Source organism: Pelophylax lessonae (genome assembly GCF_965119305.1).
Source record: "Pelophylax lessonae genome assembly, chromosome: 1".
In the NCBI taxonomy this organism is placed as follows: Eukaryota; Metazoa; Chordata; class Amphibia; order Anura; family Ranidae; genus Pelophylax; species Pelophylax lessonae.
The window spans coordinates 100,157,649-100,184,438 of NC_138768.1; positions in this window are offsets into that span (position 1 = coordinate 100,157,649).

Consider the following 26,790-nt stretch of genomic DNA (forward strand, 5'->3'; position numbering starts at 1 on the left):
CCACCTTTTTGGACAACAGAGGCAACGAGATCTCCCTGATCTTTTCAAAGGGAGCATGTTGCAACGCAGACAGAACCAGGTTCAAGTGCCACGGAGGCAAAGGCTCCCTCCTCGGAGGGGCCAAATGGCACACCCCTTGAACAAAGGTGCGAATCAACGAGTTTGACGCCACAGGGCGTTGAAAAAGAATGAAATCTGGCCCTTAATCGTGGCCAGCGCCAAACGCTGGTCCACTCCAGTTTGGAGGAAAGCCAACACTCTCGACACCGAGTATGAGCGAGGGGAATACCCCCTGGACCCACACCAGGCAAAGTATGCTTTCCAAGTACGGTAGTAAATCTTCCCTGAAGAGGCTTTTCTAGCCTTGATCAGGGTTGGAATGACCTCAGGGGAGAGACCCCTGTCCTTTAGGACCTGGCCTTCAACAGCCAGGCCGTTAAAGCCAGCGACTGTAAAGCAGGATGGAATATCGGCCCTTGAGACAGAAGATCTTCCCGAAGCGGCAGGCACCACGGAGGTTCGACTGCCAGATTGACGAGGTCCGCGTACCAGGACCAGCGAGGCCAGTCCGGTGCCACCAGAATCACCGTGTGTGGTTCCGAGGCTAACCTGCGAAGGAGTCTGGACAGCAACTGAATCGGGGGAAAGGCATACATCAGACGATACTGATACCAGGGCGCCACCAACGCGTCCGAGGCGTCCGCCCGAGGATCGCGCGTTCTTGCCACGAACCTTTCCACCTTGTTGTTCAGACAAGATGCGAACAGGTCCACATCTAGTGAACCCCACTTCGCGCACAACATCTGGAAGACATCCAGGTGAAGGGACCATTCCCCCTGGTCCAGGGTTTGGCGGCTCAGATAATCCGCCTGCCAGTTCTCCACCCCCGGTATGTGAACTGCCGTTATCGCCGGGACGTGCGTCTCGGCCCAAGTCAGAATGTCGGCCACTTCCCGAGCCGCTCGGGCACTCCTGGTGCCCCCTTGATGGTTGATGTGAGCCACCGCGGTGGCATTGTTCTTCTGAACCCAAACCGGGTGGCCCTGAAGCCGTTCCGACCATCTGAGAAGGCAAAGCTTTATCGCTCTCAATTCCAGAATGTTGATCGGAAGGGATGCTTCCTCCTCCGACCACACCCCCTGGGCGGACAGAGTGCCCAGGACACCACCCCAGCCCGACAGGCTGGCATCCGTGGTGACCACCGTCCACAGCCATGGATGAAAAGACTTGCCACCCGACACCGCCGGGGACTGGAGCCACCACAGAAGACTCTGTCTGGTGTGACGGCTCAACGAGACCCGCAGATCCAAGGTCGCCCATCCCACTTGGCAAGAATCTCCGCCTGGAGATCCCGCGTGTGAAACTGGGCAAAGGGAATCGTCTCGAAGGCCGAGACCATCAACCCCAGGCATCTCATGCATGTCCTGAGGGACGAGAGTCGGTTGTCCCTGAGGGACCTGACTTCGTCCTGAAGCGTCCGGAGCTTGTCTTCCGGCAGGAAAACCTTTGCTTGGACAGAGTCCAGAACCATCCCCAGATAGGGAAGGCAAACCGAAGGACACAGAGTCGACTTCGGAATGTTTATGGTCCAACCGAACTCCTGCAGCGCCTGCATCGTGGTGGACAGGTCGGTCAACAGGCTCTGGCTGGCATGCGACCTTATCAGGAGATCGTCCAGATACCCCAAGACCGCAATGCCCTGTGCCCGCAACTGGGCCAGGACCGGCGCCAGCACCTTGGTAAAAACCCGCGGAGCCGAAGCGAGACCGAAAGGTAACGCCACAAACTGGTAGTGGTCCTCCGCAATGGCGAATCGAAGGTACCTTTGGTGACCCTCGAAAATGGGGATGTGTAGGTACGCATCCTTCAAATCGATGGAGACCATGAACTCCCCCGGACTCAGGGCAGCCACCACCGAGCGCAAGGATTACATGCGGAACTTCCGAACACGCACGAAGCGGTTCAAAGCTTTCAAGTCCAGAATCGGACGCACCTTGCCCTCCTTTCTGGGCACAGTGAACAGATTGGAGTAAAACCCCTGGAATCTGTCCCGGTGAGGCACCGGAACCACCACCCCCTGGGCCCGCAGGTCCTGCACCGCCAGGCGCAGATCCTGCAAGCGCTCCGGAGACAGCTGAAGATTTGAGGGAAAAAATCTGCCCGCCGGCGAGAAAGGAATTCGATCTTGTAACCTGATCGAACGATTTCCTGAACCCATCTGTCCTGGATGCGGACCAGCCAAGGTTGGAGGAAACCGCGCAAATGTCCCCCCACCCCAGAAGCGGCTGAGGGCGTCCCTTCAGGCGGAAGTGGAATCGGTTGCAGAACCGACCTGACCGGATTTCTGCTTGCTTGCCCACGGCTTCTTCTGTGAGCCCTGGCCTTTGAAGGGCTTGCCCTTGGATTGTGACCGAAAGGCACGAAAGGACCCCTGAGAGGGCCTAAACGAGGAGTTCCGCTTGCCACGGAAGGACTTGTTCTTGGGATTCTGTGGCAAGAGCGTACTCTTGCCCCCAGTAACACCTTTCACTAGAGTATCCAAGGCTTCGCCGAATAGGCGAGAACCAGCATAAGGAAAGTCCGCCACCGTCTTGCGAGATGATTGGTCGGCCGACCAACTCTTCAGCCAGATCAGACGACGGTTGAGCACCGCAACACTAGACAGGCGTGCAGCCAAAGGGGCCAAATTCAGGTCCGCATCACACAAGTACATGACCCCCTGATGGATCTAATCCACCATAGCCAGCGTGGTCGGCGGAGCCGAATCAGCCACCAGGGTGCGCCTAAGCACCTTTGTCCAGTCGGCCACCGCTTGGGCCGCCATAACTGAAGCAAAAATAGGTTTGAGCATAGAGCCAGCAACCATGTATGCATGACGGGCAAGAGACTCCAACCTCCTGTCCGTAGGGTCCCGGAAAACCGGAGTATCCTCAGTAGGAACAAGGGTAGCCTTGTTCAAAACGGCTACAGCATGATCCACCTGGGGCGCCACACACCAACGCTCGTCGGTGGAGGACGCGAATGGATAAAGCAGTTTAAACTTGTTAGGCACTGTAAAGGGCTTCTTTAAGTTGCGGCACTGTTCATTAACTGTGTGATGAAACTCCGCAGGGCAGGGAAAAACCTGCGCTGATTTGCGGGTTCTGTGTGTCCCAAAAGAGGACACCCTAGCAGGAGGAGTGGGCTCATCCGCCAAGTGCAGCGTCTCCTTAATAGAGGCAATCAGCTCATCCATGAGTGCAAGCTCTTCAGGCGAGCCAGGGGGAGAAGTATCAACCCCCTCCACCTCCGCCTCCCCCTCAGACCCCATAAGGTCCAGAGATGAGCGAGACCCTGAGAAGGGCACGCCAGCCACAGCAGCCACATCGCCCTCTGAATCAGAGGAAATGGATAACCTGGCCCTCTTAGCAGATCGTTCAGCCATCAGCACATGCATCTGAGACACTAAGGATGCCACTACAGTGGCCGGATCAGCCGCCTCGGGGGGTGCAGCAGCCCCCTGGTCCCCCACCAGGGCGGGGGGAAACTTGCTATCCTGAGAATCCATGTTCCCAAACAGTAATGAGAGAAATAGGTACTGGCCCTTTAACACAACGGCGAGCGCAGCCCACCGATATACTAACTGTATGCACCGACCCCACAGGGACAGAGAACACTGAGTTAGGAAGGACAGTACAATGGAGGAAAAAACCTGGAGAGAGCACACAGGCTGCTGCCACCGATCGCTGTTCCAGAGAAAGAGGAAGTGATGCAAGAACCAGCTGAACTTATAAAGCCTATGAGGCTACGGCAAAATGGCTGCTCGGCATAAGGGAAAGAGGCTACGGCAACATGGCCGCCGACATGTGCCCGACCAGAACGAGCGCGCATGTCCACGCAAAAATGGCGCCGAAAGGCGCCAAAAACACAGCGCCGCATCAGGCCCAAAGAAATTGGCCGCCCACTGTACAAAATAATGGCGGACCGCGATAGTGGCCGCCGCCCATGTCCGCACACACATCGCTCCCTTGCAGAGCGGGGAGAGTCCCCCTCCCCCGCAGCCCATAAGGCATGCTAACCCCCAAACAGGGATCTAACAGGGAGCCCGCACCTAACAGACATGGGGGGGTCACACACAGCCACAGACTGACACCCCAGACAGATGGTCCCCACACAGAAGGTGCTTACCATACCGGATGGCGTGGGGAGCCGTCTCCAGGCGACAAACCGCTATCTGGAATGACAGGGAGTGCCGCAGCCAGGACGCAGCGGACCGCAGCACGAGACCGCAGAGTGGCGTCCAGTGAGGTAGCCACCTCACAGGCAGCATCCCTGCAGCGAACAGGGATGGGTCGTTCATGGCGCCGTAGCTGAACGCTCGATGGCAGGCTTAGGATCCATCTGGCCCTCAGCCCTGGGATCCAGGGCGGCCAGTCCGAGACCCAGCTCCGCATGACACATCTTCATCCGAAGATCCCTAACTAAGAGCTGACAAAATAACAGCTAGTAAAGTAAAGAGAAAATACATGAAATAAAATCAAAAAAAGGGTAGAAGGCTGAGACTGAAGCCCCAGCACAGGAAAGCCTGCTACTCCTAAGCTAGGCAAGATCAAACTGAGTTGGGAATGCTGGTGCAGGGAGGTATTGACTAGTGGGACAGCCCCTAGGGGTGTCTATGCTAAAAGCTTTTGTTATTAACAAATTGTAACGCCGAGTGCTCCGGGTCCCGGGGCTTCCCCAGAGCACTCGAGGCGTCCCGCGGGCTGCAGCGCTCCGGTCATGGTCCCCGACCGTGAGCGCTGCTCCCCCGCATCCTCTGCTACTCACCCGCCGGGTTCCCTCCGCTCTGTCCCCCGGCGCACGCCGGGTCCCGGCATGTCTTCCTCCCGGCGCGCGCGGCCCCGCTCCCTAGGGCGCGCGCGCACCACTGCATTGGAATTTAAAGGGCCAGTGCACCACTAATTGGTGCCTGGTCCAATCAGTCCAAAATGTATAAAAACCCACTTCCCCTTCCTGTCCTTGCCGGATCTTGTTGCCTTTGGTACCTTGAGAAAGCTTTTGGTGTATCGTTCCCTGCCTGTGTATCTGACCTTCTGCTGTTGCCCCTGACTACGAACCTTGCCGCCTGCCTTGACCTTTTGCTCCGTCTGACCTTGCCTTTGCCTTGTCCTTCTGTACCGCGTCTGAATCAGCTGTCTTTGAGGTTGAGCCGTTACCGGAGGATACGACCTGGTTGCTACCGCCGCAGCAAGTCCATCCCGCCTTCCGGCGGGCTCTGGTGAAAACCGGTAGTAACTTAGAACCGGTCCCCTGGTACGGTCCACGCCAATCCCTCACTGACACAGAGGATCCACCTCCAGTGCCGTCACCTGCCGCCAGTCCGGACCCTGACAGTAGATCCGGCCATGGATCCCGCTGATGTGCCGCTGCCTAGTCTCGCTGACCTCACTACCGTGGTTGCCCAGCAGTCCCAGCAGATTGCCCAACAAGGACAACAACTGGCACAGTTGACCGCCATGCTGCAACAGCGTCTTCCCGCTCCGCAGCAGCCGCCTGCTTCTGCTTCCGCTCCACCTCCGCAGCCGGTGGCCGCCACCTCCGCTAGAATCCGTTTGTCTCTCCCGGACAAGTTTGATGGGGATTCTAAGATGTGCCGGGGATTCTTGTCCCAATGTTCCCTGCACCTGGAGATGTTGGCCGACCAGTTTCCTACGGAAAGATCTAAGGTGGCCTTCATGGTCAGCTTATTGTCTGGGAAGGCCTTGGCCTGGGCCACGCCACTCTGGGACCGCAACGATCCTGCCACTGCCTCCGACCAGTCTTTCGTCTCTGAAGTCCGCAGTGTCTTCGAGGAACCTGCCCGTGCCTCGTCAGCAGAAACGGCCTTGCTAAACCTCGTCCAAGGAGACGCTACAGTAGGCGAATATGCCATACAATTTCGCACACTGTCCTCCGAATTGACTTGGAACAACGACGCCCTCTGCGCAACTTTTAAAAAAGGTCTATCCAGTCATATCAAGGATGCTCTAGCCGCTCGAGAGATACCTGACTCCCTGACGGAACTCATCCACTTGGCTACTCGCATAGATATGCGCTTCTTTGAAAGACGCCAGGAACTTCGCCAAGAAAAAAATCTGGTTCGCAACAGGCGTTATCCACGCCTGGCACCTCTCTTCCAGCAACCTTTGCAGTCGGTTGCTGCACCTTCCACCGAGGAGGCCATGCAAGTGGATCGGGTTCGCCTGACCCAGCAAGAAAGGTCTCGCCGGAGGAATGAGAACCTATGCTTATACTGTGCGAGTTCCGAACACTTCTTAAAGGACTGTCCAGTTCGTCCTCAGCGTCAGGGAAACGCTCGCACCTAGTGAACGTGGGAGAGGCGTCGCTGGGTGTGAATTCTTCCTCTCCACGCTTGATTGTTCCGGTACGGATTTCTTCTGCTGCTAAAGTCTCCTTCCCGGCAGACGCCTTCTTGGACTCTGGTTCTGCGGGAAACTTCATTAAAGCCTCCTTCATCAACCGCTTTAGCATTCCTGTGATCCGCCTCGTCAAGCCCTTCATCATTACTACAGTTAACGGAGAAAATCTGAACTGTACCGTGCATTACCGCACAGAACCCGTGCTCATGACCATAGGGGTCCTCCACCAAGAAACCATTGAATTTTTTGTTCTACCGAATTGCACTTCTGACATCCTTCTTGGCTTGCCCTGGCTCCAGCACCACTCTCCTACCCTTGACTGGTCCTCTGGGGATATTAAATCATGGGGATCTACCTGCCACACTCATTGCCTCAAGGCGGTACCTATTAGACAAGTCTCTGTCTCCTCTCCAGTGCTTGGCCTTCCTAAGGTCTATCAGGACTTTACTGACGTCTTTTGCAAGAAACAGGCGGAGGTCTTACCACCACATAGACCCTATGACTGTCCCATTGATTTGCTTCCCAGTACCACTCCACCCCGTGGCAGGATTTACCCCCTCTCCATTGCTGAAACCAAGGCCATGTCGGAGTACTTCAGGAGAACCTCAAGAAAGGTTTCATCAGGAAGTCTTCTTCTCCTGCCGGAGCAGGATTTTTCTTTGTCGCCAAAAAGGATGGGTCATTACGTCCATGTATTGACTACCGTGGTCTTAACAAGATCACGGTAAAAAATCGCTACCCTTTGCCTCTCATCTCGGAGCTCTTTGACCGTCTGCGCGGAGCTAAGGTCTTCACTAAGTTAGACCTCAGGGGCGCTTACGATCTCATCAGAATCCGAGAAGGAGATGAGTGGAAGACCGCTTTTAATACCAGAGATGGCCACTTTGAGTATCTCGTCATGCCTTTCGGCCTGTGCAACGCTCCTGCAGTCTTTCAAGACTTTGTCAACGAGATCTTCCGGGACATGTTGTATACTTGTGTAGTGGTCTATCTTGACGACATTCTAATCTTCTCTCCCAACCTAGAGGAACACCGTCGCCATGTTCGTCAAGTGCTCCAACGCCTTCGTGTCAACCACCTTTATGCCAAAATGGAAAAATGTCTTTTTGAGCGTAGCTGTCTTCCGTTTCTGGGATACCTAGTTTCCGGACAGGGTCTTCAAATGGACCCCGACAAACTCTCTGCAGTCTTGGATTGGCCACGTCCCTCAGGACTTCGCTCCATTCAACGCTTCCTTGGATTCGCCAACTATTACCGCCAGTTTATTCCCCACTTTTCCACTATTGTGGCACCTATTGTGGCATTAACCAAGAAAGAAGCGAATCCGAAATCCTGGCCTCCCCAAGCTGAAGAAGCTTTTACTCGCCTTAAAACCGCCTTCGCCTCCGCTCCAGTCTTAAATAGGCCCGATCCTCTGAAACCATTTTTTCTGGAGGTAGATGCCTCCTCTGTTGGAGCCGGAGCAGTTCTTCTTCAAAGGTCTGCTAAAGGAAAAAACGTCACCTGCGGCTTCTTCTCAAAGACGTTTTCCCCTCCTGAAAAGAACTATGCCATCGGGGACCGTGAATTACTAGCCATTAAGTTGGCACTAGAAGAATGGAGACATCTTCTGGAAGGCTCCCTTCATCCAATCACCATCTTCACTGACCACAAAAATCTCTCATACCTTCAGTCTGCCCAGCGCCTTAATCCGCGCCAGGCCAGGTGGTCATTGTTCTTTGCCCGATTCACGTTCCAAATCCATTTTCGTCCTGCTAATAAAAACATTAGGGCGGATGCCCTATCACGTTCCACCGATGCCTCCGAAGATGAAACCGTTCCTCAACACATCATTCCCCCTGAGTGTCTAATTTCTACTGCCCCTGCTTCACTGGCACCAGTTCCTCCAGGGAAAACATTTGTTCCTCCCCGTCTTCGCCTACGGACTCTCAAATGGGGTCACTCCTCTCACCTGGCGGGCCACGCCGGAATTAAAAAGACGACACTGCTAATTGCCAGACACTATTGGTGGCCTTCCTTTGAAAAAGATGTAACGGAGTTCGTTCGGGCCTGTGCTGTCTGTGCACGTGATAAAACTCCCCGCCAGAAGCCTGCAGGTCTTCTCCTTCCTCTGCCAGTGCCTGAACAGCCTTGGTCCCACATTGCAATGGACTTCATCACGGATCTTCCCTTATCCCATGGTAACACAGTCATATGGGTGGTTGTTGACAGGTTTTCAAAAATGGCACATTTTGTCCCGCTTCCTGGTCTCCCTTCTGCTCCACAACTGGCGAAGCAATTCTTTTTGCACATTTTTCGTCTTCATGGCCTTCCAACACACATCGTCTCCGATAGAGGCGTTCAGTTCATCTCAAAGTTTTGGAGAGCTCTCTGCATCCAATTAGGAATCAAATTGAACTTTTCTTCTGCCTACCACCCTCAGTCCAATGGACAAGTGGAAAGGGTTAACCAGATCCTTGGTGACTATCTGCGACATTTCGTCTCCTCCCGTCAGGATGATTGGGTTGACCTGTTGCCCTGGGCCGAATTTTCCTACAACTTTAGAGACTCTGAGTCATCCACAAAATCTCCGTTTTTTGTGGTGTACGGCCGTCACCCGCTGCCCCCCCTCCCCATTCCCACTTCTTCTGGAGTTCCTGCCGTTGATGACTTGATCTTGGACTTCTCCTCTATATGGAAAGAGACTCAAAAGTCGCTCACCTTGGCTTCTTCTCGCATGAAGAGACATGCAGATAGGAAAAGAAGAACTCCTCCTGTCTTTGCCCCTGGGGACAGAGTGTGGCTCTCTGCCAAATACATCCGGTTTCGGGTCCCCAGCTACAAACTGGGCCCGCGTTATCTCGGGCCTTTTAAAATCAAAAGCCAAATTAATGCTGTCTCTTACAAACTCCATCTTCCTCCCTCTCTCCGTATTCCTAACTCCTTTCATGTATCCCTTCTCAAACCCCTCATTCTTAACCGGTTCTCCCCCAAGGTCACCGTTCCTGCGCCTGTTTCTGGGTCCTCTGATGTCTTCTCAGTGAAAGAGATCCTCGCCTCCAAGGTCGTCAGAGGTAAAAAAATTTTTTTGGTTGACTGGGAGAATTGTGGTCCTGAGGAGAGGTCATGGGAACCCGAGTCCAATATTCTAGACAAGGAGCTCATCCACAAGTACCTGGGCTCCAAGAAGAGGGGGAGACCTAAGGGGGGGGGGGTACTGTGGGCTGCAGCGCTCCGGTCATGGTCCCCGACCGTGAGCGCTGCTCCCCCGCATCCTCTGCTACTCACCCGCCGGGTTCCCTCCGCTCTGTCCCCCGGCGCACGCCGGGTCCCGGCATGTCTTCCTCCCGGCGCGCGCGGCCCCGCTCCCTAGGGCGCGCGCGCACCACTGCATTGAAATTTAAAGGGCCAGTGCACCACTAATTGGTGCCTGGTCCAATCAGTCCAAAATGTATAAAAACCCACTTCCCCTTCCTGTCCTTGCCGGATCTTGTTGCCTTTGGTACCTTGGTAAAGCTTTTGGTGTATCGTTCCCTGCCTGTGTATCTGACCTTCTGCTGTTGCCCCTGACTACGAACCTTGCCGCCTGCCTTGACCTTTTGCTCCATCTGACCTTGCCTTTGCCTTGTCCTTCTGTACCGCGTCTGAATCAGCTGTCTTTGAGGTTGAGCCGTTACCGGAGGATACGACCTGGTTGCTACCGCCGCAGCAAGTCCATCCCGCCTTGCGGCGGGCTCTGGTGAAAACCGGTAGTAACTTAGAACCGGTCCCCTGGTACGGTCCACGCCAATCCCTCACTGACACAGAGGATCCACCTCCAGTGCCGTCACCTGCCGCCAGTCCGGACCCTGACACAAATCTTGTGCCTAGCTACTCCAAAGGTCAATACCCATTGGTGAAGACTTGGGAAGGGGCGGCGACTGTCGGAGGACGTAAGAGAAAACTAAATTTCTTGATAAATTTAGGCCAAGATGTATTCTGCTACATGTTTTTGGTAAAGAAAATTCCCATGTGTATATTGATTGGTTTGCACAAATGTTATAGCTTCTACAAACTATAGGATAATTTTATTGGTTTATTTATTTTTTTGCTAGTAATGGCGGTGATCAGCGACTTATAGTAGAACTGCAATATTGCGGCAGAAATCAGGGCACTAACTGACACTTTTTGGGGACCAGTGACACTGATACAGTGATCAGTGCTAAAAAATTATGCACTGTCACTCTACTAATGAGACTGGCTGGGAAGGGGTTAACTTCAGAGGCGATGAAAGGGTTAACTGTGTGCTTGGCCTGTGTTTTTCTAAACTGTGAGAGGTGTTTTTACTAGAGGAAGACATGGATCAGTCCTGTCAGAACGGCGATCTGCCTTGTTTACATAGGCAGACCGCTGATCTGACTCTCTGCTCGATCATCGGCGGTTGTCAGCATACATCGAGTCCAGGGTACCCGCAACCATTAAGCTAAAGCTGGGTATACACTAGTAGAATTTCGGACAAAAATTCGTATAATTCTCAGAACATTTGAATGCCCTTTGAAAGCCATGCAAAGTTTTGTTTGCTTTTAAGGCAGTGTTCCAGCCTTTTCTGTGTTTATTAAAAGTCAGCAGCTACCAAAAGTGTAGCTGCTGACTTTTAATAAACACACACTCACCTGTCCCACGATCCAGCAATGTGGCCACCCGAAGCATCGATCCTCTCCCTCTGGTCTCGGCAGAGCCGGCATCACTAGTGTGGGCACCTAGCTGTGACAGCTTGAGTCTTGATTGGTGAGACTGCATTGGATGGGCACTGCATTGGAGGGATACTGGTGAGGCTGTGCTGATGGGTAGTGATGTTGCGAACATAAAATTTGCCGTTCGCGAACGGCGAACGCGAACATCGGCGAATGTTCGCGAACCGTCGAACATTGCGAACCGCCATAGACTTTAATAGGCAGGCGAATTTTAAAACCCACAGGGACTCTTTCTGGCCACAATAGTAATGGAAAAGTTGTTTCAAGGGGACAAACACCTGGACTGTGGCATGCCGGAGGGGGATCCATGGCAAAACTCCCATGGAAAATTACGTAGTTGACGCAGAGTCGGGTTTTATTCCATAAAGGGCATAAATCACCTAACATTCCTAAATTGTTTGGAATAACGTGCTTTAAAACATCCAGTGTGTGTATACGATCAGGTATGATGTTGTATCGATCAGGTAGTGTAAGGGTTACGCCCGCTTCACAGTGACAGACCAAACTCCCCGTTTAACGCACCGCAAACAACCTCAAACAGACCAGAACCGACCAAAATGGGACAGGAACTGGGCTTTAAGGGTTAGGGTTAGGTTTAGTGTTAGGGTTACGGTGAGATACTTAGGGTTAGAGTTAGTAACCCTACCCCTACGCCTCTAACCCTAACCGTCTAACCCTAAGCACTAAAAATAACCCTAGCCCTAACCCAAACCCTAGCCCTAATTCTATTTTTTTTTCTGGTTCTGGACATGCTACAGAGCTGAAACTTCACAGGTACACTTTTTAGACCCCCAGACACTGAATCACACAAAAAAGTTATTAAAAATTGTCCTTTTTGATAGAGAGCCAATGATTGCAAAATTAAAAAAAAAATAAAAATAAAAAATGTCTTTGGATTTAGCATCTGGGGGGTCTAAAAAGTGTACCTGTGAAGTTTCAGCTCTGTAGCATGTCCGGAACCAGAAAAAATTACGAATTAGGGTTAGGGTTAGGGTTAGGGCTAGGGCTAGGGCTAGGGCTAGGGCTAGGGCTAGGGCTAGGGCTAGGGCTAGGGCTAGGGCTAGGGCTAGGGTTAGGGTTAGGGTTAGGGTTATTTTTATGGCTAGGCTTAGAGGGTTAGGGTTAAGGTTAGAGGGTTAGGGTTATGGTTAGAGGGTTAGGGTTAGGTTTAGTGTTAGGGGCTAGGGTTAGGGTTACGATACTGAGATACTTAGGGTTAGAGTTAGTAGCCCTACCCCTACCCCTCTAACTCTAACCCTCTAACCCTAAGCACTAAAAATAACCCTAACCTTAGCCCTGACCCTAACCCTAGCCCTAACCCTAACCCTAATTCTATTTTTTTCTGGTTCTGGACATGCTACAGAGCTGAAACTTCACAGGTACACATTTTAGACCCCCCAGACAATAAATCCAAAGAATTTTTTTTTTTTTTTTTATTTTTCCAATAATTGGCTCTCTATCAAAAATGTCAAAATGGTTTGTAAGTGCGCTCCTAGGTCGCAGGGTGTCTAGGCGCACAAAAAAGAGGGGTAATTAGGGGTGCCACATGGCGGTATCCCCATCCGGGGGGGGGCACATATACGGTCGCTGAATCGGTAGCATATATATGCCTGAATACACCTGGGTCTTAGGCATATGAGGTGTATTCACCTCGCCTGTCCTTGTTTGGGTCTGCTGGCCGGGGCTTTTCTTTCCTTCGGCCGCTTTACATAATCCCTTTTTGGGATCGGACTCCCATAACAACGAGCCCTCACTTTGATCTATACCCATGTTATATGAAGTACCTTGTCTTATGTTATTCCTGGCAAATTGTATTAGGCATTCTGCTCCAACTACAGCGTACCGACCCCCCTCGTTATCTTCTCTAGCCTTCCAGGCTTGATTTATTACAAGGTTCTCTCACCTGAAATCTTTCTCAGATGTTTGTTGTCATCATATGCTCCAGAAGAAGCTTACTTGGTTAAGCGAAACATGTAGGGCAGCTGGGATTCAACCCAACATCTGTGTATCCATTCTGTACAGACGACCTTTGGAGACGGTCATTTTCCTTCTCCAGGGCCGCCTTATGAACACAGGTTATTTTGTAATACTTGTGATTGTTGCTACAAATATTAGTACTTGACAGGCTATGCGATTTGCACACTGTTTTGAGGCTTTGCCGCCTTACTGCAATTTATGTATATTGTATGTTGGTCTTTTTATATCCTTTTTCTTTTGTGTTTTTGTTATTAATGTGTTCTTGTGAATTTTCAATAAAGAATATACAATTTTAATACTGGTGCCTATAAAGTCCAATCCCTTCCTTCCATTCTCTCTATCAAAAATGACAATTTTTAAGAACTTTTTTTGTGTGATTTAGTGTCTAGGGGGTCTAAAAAGTGTACCTGTGAAGTTTCAGCTCTGTAGCATGTCCAGAACCAGAAAAAAAGATCATTTTTCAGTAGAGCAGGGATGGTGGGAACCCCTTTTACACCTATATGATCTTATATTTCTGGTTCTGGACATGCTACAGAGCTGAAACTTCACAGGTACACTTTTTAGACCCCCCAGACAATAAATCCAAAGAATTTTTTTTTTTGTTTAAGTTTTTTTTTTTTTTTTAATTTTTCCAATAATTGCCTCTCTATCAAAAATGACAATTTTTAAGAACTTTTTTTGTGTGATTTAGTGTCTAGAGGGTCTAAAAAGTGTACCTGTGAAGTTTCAGCTCTGTAGCATGTCCAGAACCAGAAAAAAAGATAATTTTTCAGTAGAGCAGGGATGGTGGGAACCCCCTTTACACCTATATGATCTTTTTTTTCTGGTTCTGGACATGCTACAGAGCTGAAACTTCACAGGTACACTTTTTAGACCCCCCAGACAATAAATCCAAAGAATTTTTTTTTTTGTTTAAGTTTTTTTTTTTTTTTTAATTTTTCCAATAATTGGCTCTTTATCAAAAATGACAATTTTTAAGAACTTTTTTGTGTGATTTAGTGTCTAGGGGGTCTAAAAAGTGTACCTGTGAAGTTTCAGCTCTGTAGCATGTCCAGAACCAGAAAAAAAGATCATTTTTCAGTAGAGCAGGGATGGTGGGAACCCCTTTTTCAACTATATGATCTTTTTTTTCTGGTTCTGGACATGCTACAGAGCTGAAACTTCACAGGTACGCTTTTTAGACCCCCCCCCCCCCAGACACTAATCCAAAAAAAGTCATGCCTGCCACCGTATATATCAGTGGTGGGTGGGCAGTGGCACTGCAGTGGGCACAGTACACTCTGTGGACCTGACAGTCACTGGCAGCCCAGGCAACTGCAATAATAAAAAATATATATTTTTTTTCAATTTGCAACAAGATGCTGTGCCACCGTATATATATATCAGTGGTGGGCAGTGCACTGCAGTGGGTACAGTACACTCTGTGGACCTGACACAGCACTCACTGCAATTATGACAGAGGAAAAGAAAAAATATTTTTTAAAATGCAAGGTACTGTGCCTGTGCCACCCGAAATGAGTGTGGTGTGCACACAGTACAGTCTGTGGTGGGTCTGTGGCCTCTCACACACAGCGGGCAGGTAACTGCAGTGCACAATAGATATATATATATATATATATATATATATATATATATATATATATATATATAAAAATACTCAAATACCAGCCCTCAAAAGGGCTTTTGGGGACAATAGATATATATATATATATCACAGATCAAAAAAAAATACACAAATACCAGCCCTCAAAAGGGCTTTTTGGGGACAATAGATATATATATATCCAAAAAAAACCTCAAATACCAGCCCTAGGAAGGGCTTTTTGGGGTGCTGTCCTTACAGCAGGAGTGTACCAAGAACACTGGCTAACAAGACCAGGAACACTGACTAACTGTCCCTAGCTATAACAGCAGCAGCAGAAGCACTTTCCCTGCTCTCAGTAACACAGAAATGATCTAAGATGGATGCTGCCCTTGCTTATTTATAGGAGGTGGGAGGGAGGTAAGCTGATTGGCCTGGAATGTGTCTGCTGACTGTGAGATTCAGGGTCAAAGTTTGCCTCAATGATGATGTATAGGAGGCGGACCGAACATCGCATATGTTCGCCCACAGCGGCGAACGCGAACATGCGAAGTTCGCCGGGAACTGTTCGCCGGCGAACAGTTCGGGACATCTCTACTGATGGGCACTGATGAGGCTGCATTGATGGGCACTGGTCAGGCTGCATTGGATAAGCTCTGGTGAGGCTGCACTACTGAGCACTGGTGAAGCTGCATTGCTGGGCACTGGTCAGGCTGCATTGGATGGGCACTGGTGAGGCTGCGCTGATGGGACACTGGTCAGGCTGCATTGGATGGGCACTAGTCAGTCTGCATTGGATGGGCACTGGTGAGGCTGGATTGCTGGGCACTGGTGAGGCTGCACTTGATAGGCACTGATGAGGCTGCACTGGATGGGCACTGATGAGGCTGCATTGGATGGGCACTGGTGAGGCTGCATTGGATGGGCACTGGTGAGGCTGTGCTGATGGGCACTGATCAGGCTATAGTAGTTTCTCCAACCGTATAGAGTCCCCAAAAACGCAGTTTGGTTTTTACCAAAGACATGTAGCACAATACAATTTTGCCCTACATTTATGAAGAAATTTGATTTTATTGGATTTTTTTCTTAAAAAATGTCAGTCTTTTTTCTTTATAAAATAAAAAATAAAGAAACCAAGGGTGATCAAATACCACCAAAAAAGCTCTATTTGTGTGGAAAAAATGATATAAATTGAATTTGCGTGCAGTGTTACATGACCGAGCAATTGTAAAGTAGCACAGTACTGAATAGTAAAAAAATGCCCTGGTCATGAAGGGGGTACAACCTTCCAGTGGTCAAGTTCTTTAAACAAACTTCTTGCTGACCTTTGTTACCAACTACAGTAAACCCCCGCTCCATCGCGGTTCAGTTTTTGCGGTCCCGGTATATTGCGTTTTTTTTGTAATGTTATTTTACTATATAAATCATTAAAAATGAAATATTTTTGTGTTTTCCATAGCTCTTGCTATGTCTCTCAGCATCTTTTATGTGTTTAAATGAGTTTCTATTGTTTTAAAAGTGTGTTTAAAGACCTTAAAATGCTTTTACACGTACGTTCATCGTTAAGTTTTAAAGAAATACAGAGGATATAACTGACATGGGAGCATCGAGTCGGTTACAATCCAGCCAAATTGAGTTTGAAATATTCTAAATTAGTACTGATGGTGAGTGACCAGAATAGTAGAATAAACCATAAAGCCTGCATGAAAGGAATTTCAGTACATAAAGGTGGACATGTAGAAAGTATACAGAAAGACAATGAGGCGAAGGCAAAAAGATATTACAGTATCAAAGTGTAATAGGCATATTATACATCATTATGTGAAAGCATTTGGATCCAAGGATTCCACATCTGTTTGAGTTTGGTGAGAGAGCTTGTTCTAAGGGCTATAACTTTTTCGTAGTCATATATGAGGTTTATGAGACCGATGAGCTTAGAGACATTAGGTGTCCTGTCAGTTCTCCATAGTCTAGCCAGGAGCGGCTTAGCAGCCAAGAGTATAATTACTACAATAGTCTACGTGGAAGCGCTCAAAAAGTAAGGTCAGTGCTGGGTCAGGTTTAGTGAGAATTCCAGTGATTTGGAATAATAACTTGGAAACCTTATTCCAATAACTGGTATGACCTTTGCATGTCCAAAGGATGTGAATAAAAGTAGCAGTTTGTACGCAACCCCTCCAATAAAGGGGGGTGTTATTAGGAGAGAACTTTGCTAAGTGGTGCGGGATTAGGCACCAGCAGGAGAGGATCTTTTGTAATTTTTTTGTGATAATTCCTAATGGTTGATACAATGTGTTACCTCCTGTGAATAGCAGATAGCCATTCTCCATTGATCACTAGTGAAGATTTGATGGTGGTCTAATTCCCACCTAATCATGGGGGGGGATTTAGTGAGTAGAAAAGTGAGATGCCCTTGGTGGTATAGGAGTGTGACTTGTAAGGAATTTAGATAAATGAGGAATGCCAACTTCTAAAGCTGAGAGGGGAGTGAGAAGTGCAGGATTGTGGGTGCTGTAGACCATAGACTAAGTGAAACCTCTCCAGGCTAATAATGCTGCTCTTGGTGTGGCAGGAAGAGGATTTATGTTAATAAGTTTCCACAAATCAGCTAGAAGTATCACCTTTAGATCCGAGGTATGGAGTGTGTAGGATTCAATATCTACCTACAGGTTGTCCGGGTGGGTGAGAAACTATTGTTTCAATTCAGTCATCTGTGTGGCAACCCAATAATCGGATGTATCAACAAAGCCGACCCCTCCAGCTTTCTTGTGTTTGATAAGGTGAGTATATGAGCAGCGGGCTCTCCTGTTCTGCCATATAAACCTCTTAGTTAAGGATATAAATGCTCTCATGTACGAGGGGTTGCAGAGATGGGTAATGTTCTGAACATGTAAAGGATTTGAGGTGATAACATAATTCTAAATGATGCCAATCTCCCCATCCAAATAGGTTCACAGCTTAAAGTGGAGTTCCACCCTAAATTTATACTTACCTCCATCTTCTCGCTCCGGGTCACCTGAAAAACAAATGGATAATCGCAATTTTTTTTTTTTTTTTTACTTACCTTGTAGAGAAAATATACTTACCTTACTTCCTTCTTCCTCTCCTCGGCGGCCACGGCGATTCGTCACTTCCTGGCTTTTGCAATGATTCCTGGGAGCTGAACGTCATCGCTCCCAGGAATCAATGCGCCTGCACCGGCCCCGACGTCAGTTCCGGTGCGCGCGCGTCATTCCCTTCTAAACAGCTTCTGGGCATGCCCAGAAGCTGTGGAGGGATGACACGTGCGCACCGGAAAAGTGACGGCGGGGCCGGTGCAGTGCATCGTGGGACCGAAGAAGAAGGAAGAGGACGCAGAAGAGGATTGCGCTGGCTTCAAGCTGCCCACACCTGAGATGGCAGCGCTGGACAATACTTTTTCAAGGTAAGTATTTCTCCTAAAAGGTAAGTGCAACCTAAAAGGTAAGTGCAACCCGGGACAGCCATTGTGGAATGTACTAGCTAGCCATTGTGGAATGTAGTAGCCCTGACTGTCCCGTGGGTATTTTTATTAAAAAAAGTATCCCCTGGGTGGAACTCCGCTTTAAGTAACATTGTGTTTCAGCGGTCAGTTTACTTATTAGTGATTTATAGCTGGCTTACTCTAAGTGCGCAGATGGATAGGTAAGGGTTATTCCTAAATATGGGTGTTCCTTGTTTGTCCAGAAGTAGGGCAAAGATTCAGAGAGCTTTAAAGTGTAACTCCACTTTTGCTGAGAAAAAAAACATTCCCTTCTGGGTGATTTATGAACATTACAATGATTATAACATCTCTTGTTGCAGATTCCACCTTTTGTTATTCTGAAGAAATCACTGTTTATTCCTCTGTTACTCTGTTTTGAGTGGGTTTAATTGGCGGGGGTTTCATAATTGTCAGGGATGGGCCATGATACCAGAAGAGGGACCCAAGAAGAGGAGGATCTGGGCTGCTCTGTGCAAAACCAACTGCACAGAGGAGGTAAGTATAACATGTTTATTATTTTTATTAAAAAAAAAAATAAGACTTTATAATCAGTTTAAGTCCCGGTTCACACTTCTGCGATGCGGGAACGCTGTGAATATGCAGCGTGTTCCCGCATCGCATCCGCACCCCTGGCAGTTCACACTGCCATATGCGATACGCAGGGGGTGTCAATTAAAAGTTAATGACACCCCCAGTTGAGATCGCATATCGCAGTGCGATCTGCAAGTTCACACAGAATCGGATCGCACTAGTGTGAACCACCATGCGATCCGATTCTGCTGCGGATAAAAAAATGGGTCATGTACGTGTTTAGTGCGATTGCGGTGCAAATACAGCCATACAAACTGTATGGCTGAAATTTGCACCGCACAGAGATCGCATGTTATTTAGGAATAGTGCGCTCCGAATTACATGCGATCTCTGTGATCGCACTAATGTGAACTGGCACTAATAGTATAGGGTCTGTTATGAAAAAGAGAAGCCAGAGATCCTAGGGTTAGATCGTATGGCTTTGGCTAGCGGTTTTATAATCAAATTGAAAATAGAAGGGTATAAAGGACATCCCTTGCCATGTTCCATTGGATATCGAAAATGATCTAGATAGAATGCTAGAGGAGTAGACCTTTGCTGAGGGATTGGAATAAAGAGCCATAATTGCTAATATTGTGCCAGAGAATCCGAATTTCAACAATACCTGGTACATGTTACCCCTCAGTGTACACAGTAAAATGCCTTCTCAGAGTCAATGGACAAGAGCAGAGAAGGCGTTTGCGTTCGCTCAGCAAAGTCATTAATGTTCGACAGTCGCCTAGTGGCATCGGAGGCTTTTCTACCCCTAACAAAGCCAGTCTGATCAGGCTGAATCAAAGATCGAAGAATGTTAAGTAAATGTTGTGCAAGGAATTTTAGCATATATTTTAATGTGTGCATAGAGTAAAGAAATGAGCCTGAAATTGGCAGGGGTAACGGGGTCCTTGCCTGGTTTGGGAAGTGTGATTATGTTAGTTGTTAACATTTCTTCTGGAAATTACCCCTTTGAGGCTGCTTCTATGAAGACATTTTCCAAATGGGGGAAGAGAACGTCTGCAAATCCTTTATAATATTTGTTCGTGAATCCATCTGGGTCGGGTGATTTCCCTGTTGCAGGGGATTGGATAACACGAGAAGTTTCGTCTGGCCTAAAGGGGGCATTTAGTGTCTCAAGATGAGAGTGAGATAAAGACGGGAGCTTGATTTGGGCAAGAAATTGTTTGATTAAATCTGTGGTGAGTTGAGGGGTGGATACGTCCTTGTTCAAATTATACAGGGCGCTATATTGATGTGAAAAGGCGTCAGCCTAGGATGTTGAGAGAGTTTGCTCAAGTTATCAGGGTTTTGGTTGACTGCTTCATTGCAGTGCAACATAAAAACTCTTGGACAGGTATCCTTCTCTATGACAATCGAAATTGCAGCATTGTCTGACCATGTGATGCCATGGATGGAGGAGGAGGACGTCTGCTGTAGTAACCACTTATCAACAAGAAAAAAGTCAATATGAGAGTAAGAGAAGTGTAAGAGTTTCATTACCATGGTGACATCTCCATACATCGTTAAGCTCTGACATATGTAGAAAGGCACCCAGTTCTGGATGATTTTGGTTTCTCTTGGACGAGGTGTCTAGAGTGGAGTCATTCACAACATGGAAGTCCCTTCCCATAATGAGGCTACCAGTGCGTAGAGACTATATTTTCTTATTTTCTTGAAAAGTTTCTTGATGAAGCTTAGTTGTTGGGAATTGGGGACATAAACATTCACTAAGGTAGAAAGGCTTAGCATTAAGATGGAATACCAGGATGATGAAATGACCCTCGGGGTCCTGGAAGGATTCTTTTAGTTCAACGGATAGTGAAAAGCGTATTGCTTATAGCAAGTAAGACTCCCTTTTTCTTTTCTGGAGGAGATGCCAAGAAAATATAAGGATATGTGAGAGCACTTTGTGAGAGCAGCAGAGGAAGCCTGTATGAGGAAGTTGGTTTCTTGGATGAAAAGGATGTCAGCTGCATTTGCAAGCCTCTTTTCATATAGAATTTCTTTAAGCAGGGTGGTTTAGACCCTTAGTGTTTATGGACAATACTTTCAGGCTCATGGTTGCTAAGAGTGGAAACTGTGGAGAGTTGAAGCCATAGTTGAGTGTGAAATTGATCTTTTTCAAGAAAAGGAAATGAGGATCCAGGATTGTGGTTGTCTGGAAGAAGCGTAGAATGATCAACTACTTTTTCAAGGCCTGGAGAGAGATGTTGAAGAAGAATATGCCTGAGCCAGCATTCAGAGAACACTCTAGTGTCCCAAAATAAACATGCTGTCAACCGGGAACAAAATGAGTGAATAAGAAAAACAGGGAAAAAAAAACAATAAAAAAATACTCCCTCTTTCATGTGATGAGGGATGGCAGCTTGTGCTGCTATTCATTGCAGGGTTTAGGAGTGTGATGGTATCTACTCCTGTAGTTGCCGGGAACTACTGAAGTACTGTGAGTGCTGGTGAGATTGTTGAGCGCACAAAGCTGAACGTTACAGTAAGTGTGGCAGTTATTACGAACTTGTTGCCAGTCAGGATTCATTTTGAGAGGACGTTGAGCCTCCGGTAGATCAGATGGCGGTTCAGGGATAAGTTCCCACTTACGCAACATGAGGAGGCCTTCTTTCAGAGAAGTGATTTGTGATGTGGATCCTTTAAAGGTCACTTCCAGTTTCGCTGGGTATTTCTACTTATAAGGCACATTGTGATTCTGGAGGGCCTTCGTGAATGATAGTAGATTCTTGTGCTGTTGCAAGGTGTATTAAGAAAGGTCAGGTAGGAGGCCAAGATTCACTTTTAATGGGAGTTGTGATGGGTGGCGGAATGCTTCTAGAAACTGCTCCTTGACCTGGAAGAAATGGATTCTTAGGATCACATCTATAGGTATTCCTAGGTATTTCTGAAGAAATGAGAGTTTGGGGACTCAATGATTCTTTCATTTGTCAGGTTCACCAAGGCATGGGCTCCTGCAGAACTTTTTCCAGGGGGGGGGGGGGGTCTTCATTCTAAGGTCAGCCATGCTCTACCCCTTTTCAACAATGTCATGAAGGGGAGGGGCTTAGTCATTATCACATAAAGCGCAGGCATTCAAAGGTTTGAGAAACCTGATGCAAAAGAAAAGCTGACCCACTCTGTTTTGGGTCCATGCAGGCGGCGCATGTATGCACGTGATGTCAGTACGTGCTGTGACGTCACATGTCGTGCTGTGCTGTGCCTCTGTGCACGGGGCCACAAATCTCCTCAATTTCCTTGCCCGTGCTCCCCCTCTCCTGGAACGATAGCACCGGGGCCTGGGGCTGAGGACAGTGGTCCATGCGGCTGCTGGTGTCAGTCACCGCACAAGCTGCGACTCGCAAGTATTTATTTTTAAAGAATAAGCTGTTCTTTACCAGTTTTCAGAGCGCTGATCACTGCTCGTGTGACCTGCCGCATCTCTCCTCCTCTCGGTTTCCCCTCCTCCCCTCCTGACTAACGTCAGAGGGAAATTCTCGGTCCCACCCTCTGCAGGCAGCTGTCAGACAGGGAGAGAAGAGAGCTGGCGGGTCACGTGAGCGGCGATCGGTGCTCTGAAAACTGGTAAAGAGCGGCTTTTTTTTTTTTCAGACACAGGGGCACGGGCACACAGGATAATTAAACAGACCAGACAGTATAGTATTAACAACCACTTTAAAGGGGAAGTTGAGATTCCAGGGATGGGCACTTGCCGAGGTAAGATTTAATATTACCGCCTAGAAAAGGTCTCTCACAAAGTGGGGTAATTGTGACTGTTGGACTGGTGCTATGGAAAAGAGCAGAGGTAGTGTAGTCCTGTCCTATGGAGGCAACACTGAATCTCTATATAGTACAATGAGAATCACCAGGTGAAAAAGGAAACATGAGTAAAAAAAAAAAAAAAACTAATTTTGAGTGGACCTAAGGAGTAACATTTTGAATATCTTGTGCCTTATATAAGACCTTACGATTCCATCTTTTATTTATTGCTGATGTCTCTTATTAGTCACTGTCACAAATTTGACAAAACTGTCTCCAGTGTTTAGAGATTCATTTAATTGTTTCAACACAAAATCCTGTGATTTCTCTGCCACAAAATGAGTTCATTATCTATCTTTCTAGTCTCAATAAAAAAAGGTGCTAAGAATAGATATAATTAGCATGGCACAGTTGTTGCCAAAAATATTTTGAATACATTTTAATCTTTCTCAGATTTCAGTCTTTTTATACACTTTTTCACGCCTGATGGTAAATCTAGTTTATTGGAGCGCTTATCCCAACAGTACTTTCTTTGAATAATTTCAAGACTTAAAATAGACTGATCACACTGCTAGATAAGATTGAGAAAAGAATATTCAATGCACAAAATATAAGCCTCCCTGAAGCAGTAGCTTAACCACTTGCCTGCTGGCACTTTCACCCTCTTCCTGCCCATGCCAATTCTCAGCTTTTAGATCTGTTGCACTTTGAGTGACAATTACACGGTCATGCAACACTGCACCCAAATATAATTTTTATCATTTTTATGAGACAGAAAGAGCTTTCTTTTAGGGATATTTATTTGCCACTGAGTTTTTTATCTTTTGCTAACCGAAGACTGAAATTTTTGAAAAAAAAAAGTTTTTCTTAGTTTCTGTTATAAAATGTTTTAGATAAGTAATTTTTCCCCTTCACTGATGTGCGCTGATGAGGCTGCACTGATGGGCTCTGATATGCTACACGGATGGGCACTGATAGGCTGCGCTGGTGTGCACTGATGAGGAGACACTGATGAGGCTGCACTAAAATGCGGCACTGATAGGCAGCAGTGACAGATGGCAATGATGGGCACTGATAGGCAGCACTGATGGACACTTATGGACAACAATGATAGGCAACACTGATAGGAATCACTGATAGGCTGCTCTGGTGGGCACTGATGAGTAGGCACCAGGGGCGGACTGAACGGTCGGGTACTTCGGACACAGAACAGAACAGTACAGAATTAACTCACCCGATGTTGTCTCTGAGACAACATCGGGCTATCTGGACCGGCGATACATAGGTAGGAGGAGGGGAGCGGGGACCGGCGACCAGCGATGCGTAGGAGGGAGGAGGGGAGCGGGGCTCGGCAGACGGCGATGCGTAGGTGGGAGGAGGGACCCAGTGCTGGGTTGCTTTGTATGGTGTCCTGTGAGCGGGGGCGTGTCGGCGCCGCATACTGACGTGACGTCGGCGTGCCCCGCCTCCAGAAGCTGCGGGTAACGGACGGTCATCACCTCACTGCACCGTGCCGCACAGTACTGGAGACGAGTTCCTGACCTCACCTGCTTGTTCCCTTCTTCTCCTCTTCTCTTGTGACAAGTTGTGAGTAGTTTTTGTGTCCTATGTCCTATATAGCCTCACTTTGAAATAAAGCTCCACGCAAAGGTCTCTCTGAGGAAAAAAAATATATGAATGAAAAATCTATGATTCATATATTTTATAAAAATTTTGTGGTATAATGCAAATGTACACATTATTCCTCAGAGGAAAGACCTTTGCGTGGAGCTTTATTTCAAATAGAAATTGTGCAAGTAAACCTGCGCTCAGGAAAATAACCTATTTAGTGCAATTGTATATGTTTCTAATATATTTTGAGCTGCTGCTGAGAAAAGGATGAATCCTTAAATAGAGATTTTACTATATGTGTCAGCGCTGCTCTATGTGCATAAAAATATATTTCTAAGTGCTTAAATTGGTGGAGGTGTATACTATAAATCACCAACCACCTACATGAGTATGTGCCAAATATTTATAAAGCAAAAACACTGTGCAATCACGTATCTAAATAACAATCACATAAAGTGCAAATAGCTGAACCAATATAAGGTACCAAGTGCAAATGTGCTAATGTAAAAATACAGTATATGACTCACAACAGTTCCATAAAGTTCTTGTGCAAACAATATGGTGATAATAAATCACAAAGTGCTAGTTATTCCACTGCTGAAATTATAATTCATGCGCTATCAGCAGTCTCACAAAGTCCTGGGGTAAACACAGAAATGATAATGAATCTCAAGAAGTGCCCAGTGCCAAACAAGAAGTGAGGATCAATCACAAAAAATGCCTGGTGCTCCACTGTGTGCTCCCCTCTTGCTCCCTCACTCAGCGGATCTGTAGAGGTATAGCACCCATATCCTACTGGTAATGTGCCTTAGGATGCCAGGACCTCTCTGCTAGACCCTCCGGATATCGAGCGGGTAACTGCACACTATACTGCTGCAAGGGTTGAGTGCTTCCTGGTTGCGGTATTTTATCAATCAATTACATCACCATAAAGTATGGTCATGAAAAGAAGAGATCCTCCATAGTGTAGTAATTAAGCGAGGAGAAAATACAAATTTGTTTGGTTTTTATCTTGTAAGTGAAGTAATTTTATCTAATAAAGAGATTATAATAATTACAGTGTGCCCCCTTCAATGCAGAGAGATCAGCGTGCCCCCCTTCAATGCAGAGAGACCAGCGTGCCCTCTTTCAATGCAGAGTGACCAGCGTGCCCCCTTTCAATGCAGAATGACCAGCGTGCCCCCTTTCAACCTTTCCTTGGCTTCTTTATGCACATTAATACAAATTTTTACCTGGGGTGCCCAAACTTTCGATCCCCACTGTATACACAATCTTATCTGATCTGCCATACATGTGAAGATTTGTCTTGGGTGCAACTGCCTATTGTGAAGACAATCAAAATATTTTTATCCCCCATCACCCCACATACTCACCACATAGTGCATTTCCACCGTTTGGAGCAAAATTGCGATAACACCTACTTTATATTTGTTAGATTTTTCTTATTCACATTCCATTAAAAAAATTGCTGCTAAGGCCCCTTTCACACATACGGACCATTCATTTCATCAGTTGTCACGTTTTTTATAATCTGTTTTTTTCAGTCAACATCAGTTTCACATTAATTTTTCATCCTTTGTCATCAGTTTTTCATCTGTTGTCATAAATTTTTCATCCGTTTTTTTATCCGTTTTTCATCCGTTGTCATTCATTTGTCATCCATTTTTCATCTGTTGTCATCCTTTTTTTGCGTCTGATCCGTTTTTTTAACAGATAAAAAGAAGGGCTTTCATCCGCTCAAAAAAATGGATGTTGACAGAAGCGGATGAAAACAGATGTAAATAAATGTTCAATCGTTGTCATCCCTTTTTCCAAAGGAATTCATTGATGTCCGTTTTTTATCTGTTAACCGAATTGATGAAAAACGGACGAACGGTCTGTATATTTGAAAGGGGCCTAATGTGGGGTAAATTCACAGTATGAAAATTGGGCGAACGATCGTCCAATTTTCCTCGTTGTTTCACAGCAACTCGGAACCGATGAACGAAAATTCGAACGAAAATTCTAACGAAAATTCTGAATCAGCTTATAGCTTTCCCCTTCTATGCAAGGTTGAGAGGAGGTACCTTTAGCTGACAGTTCTTCGTTAGTCGTAATCTAGATGTGTACACTGTCTTTACTAACAAAGGGTTAAAAGGTATCAAGGCCTGGTGTAAGAAATTACAAATAAAATATATATTTTTTAGGAAATATATACAATAAATATTGGGATTATTATGCAATATGGGCAAAAGTATTGATATATGTATACCACCCAGGATTTGAGCTGCCGTCTTTTGTCCAGGGATGTCATGTCTGTTGAAAACTGCAAAAGACTGCACACGAATTTTGTCGGCCAACAACAGCCAACTGCAGAAGTAATGTCATGTGATGGTTAAAGCCCCGTACACACGTACCGATGGTCGGCTTACAAATGTTCCTCTTTTCTCCCCGGGATGTCGGTGTCTGCTGAAAAGTGCAAAGACAGCACAAGGACAGCACAAGAATTTTGTCCGCCGACTGCAGAAGTGATGTCATGTAATGGTTAACTTTCCCTGTGTTTTCTATTTTCTGAGCATGCCCAGTCTTGCAAATCTGCGGTCTGTCGGCCGAATTGTGTACTGACAGGCGAACAATCGTCCGTTCTGGTGTCGGCATACAAATATTTTCATGTTTGCACGAAAGACTTTTGTCCGCGGATTGTGCGCAGACATCTGTCGG